The following is a 10,965-nucleotide window of genomic DNA, read 5'->3' on the forward strand; positions in this document are numbered from 1 at the left end:
CAAGGGTTTGCTTGCTTCGGAAAGTGGTACTTGCCAATATCCATTTTTTAGATCTAACGTGGTAAAATATTTTGCAGATTTTAACTTTTCTAGGATATGATTGATGTACGGTAATGGGTAGGCATCTTTTTCTGAGATGTCGTTGATTTTCCTAAAATCGATGCAAAATCTGTATCCGTTGTTATCCTTCTTTTTTACTAGGACGATGGGGGAACTGTACGGGCTATTGGATTTTTCTATCACGTGTTTTGGGGCCTGTATCTTTGTTTGATCGGTGTATTATGTTTGAGTTTTATTGTATGTTCGGTTAGATGTGTTGTTCCTTTAATTTGTTTAAATTTCTCCAATTCTGTTAGTAACAATTCCTGTAATTGTTTTTTTTCGGTATTGTTTAGTGTAGTACTGATGTCGAGCTGCTCTCGTATTGGACTGTTCGTGAATTCCGGTATGTATGACGGAATATCTTCGGTCTGGTCGTCGGCCGCGGTATCGATCGGTAGTTCGGTATATCTTCGGTCTGGTTGTCGACCGCGGTATCGGTCGGTAGTCGGTATATTTTCGGTCTGGTCTTCGACCGCGGTATCGGTCGGTAGTCGGTGGGTCGTTTTGTTATATATTTTGCTTCTCTGTTGGAGCGGATGTTTTGCGGTTGGTGTTTCGTTGACCCTGGAATTGGTCGGTATTCGGTTATTATCTGCATTGTACGATCTGGATCCGTGTTCTGTCCTGGTTGGGTATTGTTCTCTCCTTCTTACGCGATTTCTATTTAAGATGTTTGATAAATCAAGGCCCCATCTTGTTATTTCATGCATTCCCAGTACTACTTCTGAAGCTAGGTTTGGTAAAAAATGTAGCTTGGCTTTTCTCCAAACGTTGTCTATGGAACATTTTGCTGTAAAACAGATTTCTATGTTGCTGGTTTTTCCATCTGCCAGCGTGATCTTTAAAGCTTTTCTGTCGCTTTTTGTTCCACATTGTTCCAATATTTTTTTACCTTTTTGTCCTATAAACGAATTTTGGGCTCCTGTGTCTATTAGTGCTCTTAACTTTTTACCGTTGCTGAACGTTATCGTTGTGTGGGGTCGTTGATCTGTATAGTGTGCGTAGCTGGAGGTTGTTAGGGAGGACTCTAAATGCTGACTGGGTTGCCTCCTTCTTGTCCAGTCCTGTTGGAGTTTTCCGGTCGGCTTCTACATTGGCAGTTATTGGAAGTTGTTCCTCGGGTTCCGCAATGGCTACAGAAGAGTACAGCGATAGCTCTGCAGTTTCTTCTGTTGTGGCCTCTGCGGCCGCATCTCCAACAACAAGTCTGTCTGTCGAAATTCTGTATTTTGTTATTATGACTATTTGCCTGTGTACAGTCACACCGTGTATTGTTTCTGTTGTATATTTCTTTTTGGACCATATCATATTCTTCCGCTAGTCTGATGATGTCCTGTGTTGATGATACGTCTTGCCTCTTTATATACAACTTGTATTTCGGGTTCATATTGGTGTATATCCTGTTTAGTTCTTCTTGGTGATTGAATTCACCATGTCTTCTGATCATTGTTTGAATATCAATGATGTAGTCTTTTACACCTTCGTTGTTTCGTTGGAGTCGGTTCCGGATTTGAGCTTCCAGAGATTGCGTGAGAACGGAGGAAACGAAGAAATTGCGGAAATCTTGTTCGAAGTCTTTTAATTCGTTCCAATATTTATTATTGTTTCTGTACCATAGTAATGCTTTCCCGTTTAATGTTTCTGGTAGAGCTTGTAAAACGTGGGTGTCTTGTAGGCCGTAAGCTGTCTGGAGTTCTTTCAACCGTTCTATGAATTCTATTGGGTCTCTTGAACCGTCAAAGTGTAACCCCCATTTGCGTACTATTTCCATCTTTCTTTGTCTGTCTTCCATCTGGTTTTCTTCTATTTCCTCTGGGTTTTGGCCTTTTTGAGTTGGTGCCTTGATGATCGCAACTAATCTCGCTCTTAGCTCGCTGAAATTCCCTTCCGTCGGCTGTTCTCTGTTTGTTAATTCGGCTATAAGTTCGTCTTTCTTTAATAGGTACACCCAACTAACCTTCGACGTTTCCGGAGCGTCTGTCATTTTTGAACTGTGAATCACCTTGTCTTTGATTAAAATTTGAAATGTAGTACTGTCTCATGAAAATAAAATTCGGAATTCGGTCGGTATTATTGTTTAAAACGTATTTTTCTGCTCGGGCGCCATTTGTGACGTCCTCTCGTGGGAGTCACTATCCGGGTAGCTTTTAGACAGTCAGAGACAGAGTTCAAAATAAAAATAAAACTTTATTGTCTTCCTTAAATTAAATTGACAAAAATCTTATGTACATATTTACAATTTAGTTTAGTCTTCTCAGTACCTGGCCTATTTATTCAAATTAAGCTTGACCTTGTCATATGGAACTGGTCTTATCGGCAAACGAGTGTGTATCTGAAATTTTAGGGTAACGTTGTATCGATTTAATAACAGCGGACGATAGGTATAAAGAAAGGAAAGGAACTCAACACGTCCCTTAAGTGAATCGGGTTAATAGGACACTCCTCGACAGTCTCAACACGACTATTTCAGAGTACGGGTAGTGAAAAGCTCAACACGCTTTTCGGGTAAAGACGGTAAAAGAAAAGGAAACAACTTGTGAACTCAACACGTCCGCAAGCCGGGGTAGGGAAGAGAGAACCTTCAGTCAACACCTGTCGATTCTGTCTCTGTGAGGAAATGTTGCCGTTTATATAGCGGAGCTTTGCCCTTTCTACTGTCGATACACTCCTACTTCATGGGTTGGTTCGCGCGCACGCTGGTTTAACGGTGATGGCTTGGACTCATCGTTACAAATTAATAATACAAAGAGAGGTAAATCAGCTGGTCATGACAAAATCACTGCTGAAATGTTAAAGACAATGGGACCGAAAGGAGTTGAATTTTTAACCAAAATTATGAACATGGCTTGGAACCGATGTACAGTCCCCGAAGATTGGCATAATACTACCAATCTTTAAGAAAGGAGACCCAAGTTCTTGTGAAAACTATAGAGGAATTAATCTACTTAGTATCGTCTCCAAAATATATGAAAGCATCCTAGAAAAGAAATTAAGACACATCGTTGAACCACATCTGGATGAAGTAAAAAGTGGGTTTAGGAAGGGACACAGTACGCAAGACCATATATTTACGTTGAAACAAATAATTGAGAAAGCTAGAATAAAGAACACAGAAATATATATGGCATTTCTAGATATTGAGAAAGCATTTGACAGAGTGTCCCAGAAAGCAGTTTGGAAAAGTCTGCAAAATAGAAATATTGACCATCAACTAACAGGTGCTATCAAAAGTCTGTATCAAAATAACAAGAGTTATGTGCGTAAGGATAACTTGGAATCAGAGATGTTTGCAATAAACGAGGGTCTAAGACAAGGAGGTGTTATGAGCCCCACACTGTTCATATTGATTATTGACGACATAATTAAGGAAACAAAAGCAAGTATACACAAAGTACATATCGGATATAGTAAATTACGACCGGTTGGTATAGCTGAGTGTGCATTCGCAGATGATCTCATGTTATGCTCTTCCAACGAGAGAGACCTCCAGAAAAATATAGATAGATGGAATAATGAGCTGGCAATTAGAAACATGAAGATTAATGTTAAGAAAACCAAGGTGATGCTAATAGCGAAAACTAACCGAAATGTTAACATAGAAATTAACCAACAACTCATAGAACAAGTAGATGCATTCAAATACCTAGGGGTTACAATAGACAGAGAAGGTACAATGCAGAATGAAATAACAGAGAGAATAAGTAGTGCTTCAAAAGTGTACCATAATCTTAGTAGAGCATTCATAGATAAACCTGAAATCAGCAGAAGAACCAAAATGACAGTTTATAAGACAGTATTCCGACCAATCTTGATATATGGAAGCGAGAGCTGGGTTTTAACAAAGCAATTAAAAAGCAAGATACAAGCTATTGATATGAAATATCTAAGACGAGTCAAAGGAATAACACGACGAGACAAAATAAGAAATGAAGATGTTAGAGAAGAACTGGGCATAGAATCTGTACTACACGCTATTGAAACACAACAAATAAAATGGTTTGGTCATGTGTGCCGAATGAGCGACAACCGACCCGTTAAGCAAGTCTGGAAGGCTAAAGTGAAAAAGTTTAAAACCAGAGGCAGACCACGGAAAACCTGGTATGACGAAGTAGGGCAGATTTTGAAAAGTAGGGAAATGAAATGGTCAGAAGCTCAAAATAAGGCAAAAAACAAGAAAGAATGGATAAAATTCGTGCACAGAATAGAATAGAAAAAAAAATTTTTGTATTTTCATTGGATTTGGGATGTAATGTATATCTGTAACCTGTATTTGTATTTACCTCACACCTTAGGGTGTGATATATATATATATATATATATATATATATATATATATATATATATATATATATATATATATATATATATATATATATATATATATATATATATATTATATAGGGTTTTTATCGCGGTTCTCAAAGAATTAGTTTGTAAGTACTTTTTTAAATTATCTTTATTATATCTATTATGAAACACACATATATATCTAACCTAGCCAATGTAAATTTAAAATAAACTATCTTTAAATTGAAATTCTTATTAAACTAATTAAATTCTATAGACAATGTAAAATTTAAACAAACTATCTTCAAAATTGAAATTGTTATGACACTAACTAAATTATATTAACAAAATTTTGTACCTTTCTGTCACTGAATGCCTAAATGAACTGTTTTCTACTATATAGATTATAATCACCACTCAATGTCTTCTTCTCAGCTTCGGTTATCCTTGTTTTTGTGAAATTACTTTTTTTAATTATCAGCTTCCACCAATTTAAGATATTTTTCTTCACCAGCATTTATAAACCACCAAGCAAACCAGCAAACAGCATTTATATTTATTCTTCTTTTCTATATACCAATATCCAATCACCAAATATATTATTTAATTTTAATATTCAATTAATACTTCTTCCATTATCCAATCATCATTTATACATAACATAATTTTTAATCTTCAATAATATTTTCTTTATACTGTTTCTTAATCTTGATTTAACTCTCTATATTGAGTAATTGGACCTTCTGTCTGACTTCTATTTCATGCTAACTCTAATTAACTTTCATACTAAACTGGCTTCATAGTAACTGTAACTCATAACTGATTGACTAACTGAATGGACTCTAACTAACTTTCATAGTAAACTCATAACTGATTGACTAACTGAATGGACATCTTGAATCCAAATCACCGGGTATTTATATCTTTTTTCATGTTTCAGAATCATCTAGCAAGAAATCCTGTTCGATTTGTTCCATTAAACACATGTCTGAATTTTCTGGAAAAAGTATATGTTCGATCCACAGACATAACCATTATTCGAGAATGTTCGACCGTAAACAAAGGTCAAATTCTGTAATCTGGAGAATTATTTAATTTTCTATTGATAATTTTGTTGACATTTAGGCTTTTCAGATCAGAATAAACACTTAAATCAGTAACTATATATAAATTAAACATTTTAAACTAACATTATTATTATAACCCCACTTTATATTCCTAATTATGAATTTCTATCTGTCACTTTAAAGAGTATGTATATCTGTCTGTCATTCAAATGTATAGTTGGTTGCCTAGTCACATGGCTCACTTAAATATATCTACCACATTATAATTACTAAAATACAACTTTTTACAATTATTACATGCTAATTTCTTAAAAATGCCCTCACATAAATATATTTTTATAAAATTCTCTAGTATATAACTTATTAAAAAACCAAATACTTTTTATATCTAATTTTATCTAGTAGTGTAACTTATAAATTATTTTCTATAAACACCAATCATATCAATACCCCAAAATAATATTTAAAATAAATAATTTACTGATTATTTTTTTAAATATTAATTTTCTATTAGTTTATTGTTCTATTAAATACATCCCTGTTATCTGTCTATGTCAAACTGTCATGTCAAATGGAGCAATTGAAAATGGAGGCTATATCAAAAAATAAAAAAAACAACTAATGTAAGGTTCTATAATTATATTGTATTCTGTTTATTTATAGACAAGATTTCCGTTCAAAAGGCTTTCATCTATATGAATCGTAAGTTTTACACTTTCCATATTATTTTTAGAAAGACATTTATAGTATTAATTCTGTATCTAACCCCAAATTATGATTTTTAGGGTAGCAACAATTTCCATATGGACAAGACAACAAGTATGTACGTAAATAAATCAAGTCTATTGAATAAAATGGATATATCAGTAAGCTGTTAGTGTTGTTATTATTAGTGTTAAAAGTATAGAAAACATTATTCATTCTCTTCATAATATTTAAAGATGTCATTGATATGAAACATGCCTCTTAGTCTATTCTCTGCATCTATTAACACATAACTATTTAGTCCATTCTGATTTTCAATTCTGTATGGACCTTCAAACATTGGTTGTAATTTCTTACAACGGTTTTCTTTAACATTACTTTTTCTAAGTGAACGAATTAACACTTTATCTCCTTTTTGAAATGTGATTGGTTTTTTTATTTTTCGATTTTGTCTTCTGATATATTTTTCAGCTTTCCTCCCAATTCGGTTATTCACTTTCTGCATTACTTGTTCTAACATATCCTGAATATATTCATTAATCCATTTTCTGTTTCCTATATGGCCAAACATTAAATATTCTGGTACTTCCTCTGTATTTAAATTATGTGTATTATTTAAAAAATATTCTACTTGTGGTATATGTTGCTGTCACGTTTCATGTTGATTCTGGCACACTATTCTTAAATATTTTATAACTTCTTTAATATATCTTTCTGCAGGATTTGCCTGAGGATGTCTGATACTAGGGGTTGCCTAGTCACATGGCTCACTTAAATATATCTACCACATTATAATTACTAAAATACAACTTTTTACAATTATTACATGCTAATTTCTTAAAAATGCCCTCACATAAATATATTTTTATAAAATTCTCTAGTATATAACTTATTAAAATAACCAAATACTTTTTATATCTAATTTTATCTAGTAGTGTAACTTATAAATTATTTTCTATAAACACCAATCATATCAATACCCCAAAATAATATTTAAAATAAATTATTTACTGATTATTTTTTTAAGTATTAATTTTCTATTAGTTTATTGTTCTATTAAATACATCCCTGTTATCTGTGTATGTCAAACTGTCATGTTAAATGAAGCAATTGAAAATGGAGGCTATATCAAAAAATAAAAAAAAACAACTAATGTAAGGTTCTATAATTATTTTGTATTCTGTTTATTTATAGACAAGATTTCCGTTCAAAAGGCTTTCATCTATATGAATCGTAAGTTTTACACTTTCCATATTATTTTTAGAAAGACATTTATAGTATTAATTCTGTATCTAACCCCAAATTATGATTTGTATGATTTTTAGGGTAGCAACAATTTCCATATGGACAAGACAACAAGTATGTACGTAAATAAATCAAGTCTATTGAATAAAATGGATATATCAGTAAGCTGTTAGTGTTGTTATTATTAGTGTTAAAAGTATAGAAAACATTATTCATTCTCTTCATAATATTTAAAGATGTCATTGATATAAAACATGCCTCTTAGTCTATTCTCTGCATCTATTAACACATAACTATTTAGTCCATTCTGATTTTCAATTCTGTATGGACCTTCAAACATTGGTTGTAATTTCTTACAACGGTTTTCTTTAACATTACTTTTTCTAAGTGAACGAATTAACACTTTATCTCCTTTTTGAAATGTGATTGGTTTTTTTATTTTTCGATTTTGTCTTCTGATATATTTTTCAGCTTTCCTCCCAATTCGGTTATTCACTTTCTGCATTACTTGTTCTAACATATCCTGAATATATTCATTAATCCATTTTCTGTTTCCTATATGGCCAAACATTAAATATTCTGGTACTTCCTCTGTATTTAAATTATGTGTATTATTTAAAAAATATTCTACTTGTGGTATATGTTGCTGTCACGTTTCATGTTGATTCTGGCACACTATTCTTAAATATTTTATAACTTCTTTAATATATCTTTCTGCAGGATTTGCCTGAGGATGTCTGATACTAGGGGTTGCCTAGTCACATGGCTCACTTAAATATATCTACCACATTATAATTACTAAAATACAACTTTTTACAATTATTACATGCTAATTTCTTAAAAATGCCCTCACATAAATATATTTTTATAAAATTCTCTAGTATATAACTTATTAAAATAACCAAATACTTTTTATATCTAATTTTATCTAGTAGTGTAACTTATAAATTATTTTCTATAAACACCAATCATATCAATACCCCAAAATAATATTTAAAATAAATTATTTACTGATTATTTTTTTAAGTATTAATTTTCTATTAGTTTATTGTTCTATTAAATACATCCCTGTTATCTGTGTATGTCAAACTGTCATGTTAAATGAAGCAATTGAAAATGGAGGCTATATCAAAAAATAAAAAAAACAACTAATGTAAGGTTCTATAATTATTTTGTATTCTGTTTATTTATAGACAAGATTTCCGTTCAAAAGGCTTTCATCTATATGAATCGTAAGTTTTACACTTTCCATATTATTTTTAGAAAGACATTTATAGTATTAATTCTGTATCTAACCCCAAATTATGATTTGTATGATTTTTAGGGTAGCAACAATTTCCATATGGACAAGACAACAAGTATGTACGTAAATAAATCAAGTCTATTGAATAAAATGGATATATCAGTAAGCTGTTAGTGTGGTTATTATTAGTGTTAAAAGTATAGAAAACATTATTCATTCTCTTCATAATATTTAAAGATGTCATTGATATAAAACATGCCTCTTAGTATATTCTCTGCATCTATTAACACATAACTATTTAGTCCATTCTGATTTTCAATTCTGTATGGACCTTCAAACATTGGTTGTAATTTCTTACAACGGTTTTCTTTAACATTACTTTTTCTAAGTGAACGAATTAAGACTTTATCTCCTTTTTGAAATGTGATTGGTTTTTTTATTTTTCGATTTTGTCTTCTGATATATTTTTCAGCTTTCCTCCTAATTCGGTTATTCACTTTCTGCATTACTTGTTCTAACATATCCTGATTATATTCACTAATCCATTTTCTGTTTCCTATATGGCCAAACATTAAATATTCTGGTACTTCCTCTGTATTTAAATTATGTGTATTATTTAAAAAATATTCTACTTGTGGTATATGTTGCTGCCACGTTTCATGTTGATTCTGGCACACTATTCTTAAATATTTTATAACTTCTTTAATATATCTTTCTGCAGGATTTGCCTGAGGATGTCTGATACTTGTAAAATGAATGTTGATTCCCTTTTCTCACAAAATGCTCGAAATTTTTGGTTGTTAAAATATGTAGCATTATCTATTATGCAATTTCTAAATGGTCCTATTTCTTCGAAAAATTGATTAATATATAATTTCAATGTTTTAACATTTGTTCTTGAGCAGGGATATAGTTTAATAAATTTTGTATATAAATCCACTATCACTAGTATATGCTTTTTTCCTATTGGACTGGGTGGGAACTAAATTTGAAATAAAATCCATGGAAACTGTATTTAGTTTTTCATATACAACATTAGATCTATATGTGTTCTGGTTTTTCAAATTATTTTCTTTGTTTATTTGACATATTTGGCATTGGGTAGTAATTTCTTTTGCTATACTTATGTCATTCTTTGCAAAATAATTGTCCCTAAATAGCATCCATAGCTTTCTTGAACCAATATGCATGTAATTGTTATGTAAATTTTTCAATATTTTCTTTGCTAAAGTTCTAGTTATTACATATACTTCTATGCCATTTATTATTTTATAATAAACCCCATCTTTCTTAAGGACTTTTTGTTTTTCACTCAAATTGATCTGATCTCTTATGATTTCTTCTTTAGAAAATAATCCAGTGCTTTCTACTAACTGATTTAATCCAATTTTTATTGTTCGCTGCCTTTTTTGTGATGTATTTTCTAACCTTGATAAAGCATCTGCCACTATGTTGGATTTTCCAGAAATGTATTTGATTTCAAAGGAGTATTCACTCAATATTAGACTCCACCTATGTATTCTACTGTTTCCATATTTGTTATTTAATATAGATGTTAAAGCTTGGTGATCTGTTTCTATTGTAAATTCATTACCCAACAAATAAAATCTTAATTTTGTGACACAGTGTATAATACTTGCTAGTTCTAATTCTGAAACTGAGTAACCCTTTTCATGTGGCTTTGTAATTCTTGAAATGAATTGTATTGGGTATTCGACCCCATTATGTATTTGTAATAATGCCCCTGAAAATCTCTCTATTGATGCATCTGTTCTTAATATGAATGGCTGTGTGTAGTCGGGATAGTATATTTTTAAATTTGACAGAAAAATGTTTTTAATTTCTTGGAATGCTAGTTCTCTTCTCTGATCCCATCTCCATTTTACACCTTTTTTTAGTAGTTCAAGTAATGGAATTTCTTTTATACTTAGATCTGGTATCATCCTTTTATAATAATTAATTATTCCAATAAATCCTCTTAAAGTTCTTAAATTGTGTGGTGTTTTATATTCCTGAATGACTTGTGTCCGTTCTGGATCCATTTCGATTCCCTTAGTGTTAAGTTTATAACCTAGATATATTACTTCTTTTTGAAAAAATGTACATTTTTCTTGATTTATTTTTAGTCCAACTTTGTCTAATCTGTTGATTATAATTTTTAGGTGTTTCTCATGATCTTCAGCCGTTTTAGAAAAAATTAATATATCATCAATGTAGTGAATTACAAAATGTTCATATTTATCTAAAATATCATGAAGACATCTACATAGAGCACTGCAAGATGATTGAAGTCCAAATGGTACTACTTTGAATTGA

This window comes from Diabrotica undecimpunctata, chromosome 4 (genome assembly GCF_040954645.1).
Source record: "Diabrotica undecimpunctata isolate CICGRU chromosome 4, icDiaUnde3, whole genome shotgun sequence".
Lineage (NCBI taxonomy): Eukaryota > Metazoa > Arthropoda > Insecta > Coleoptera > Chrysomelidae > Diabrotica > Diabrotica undecimpunctata.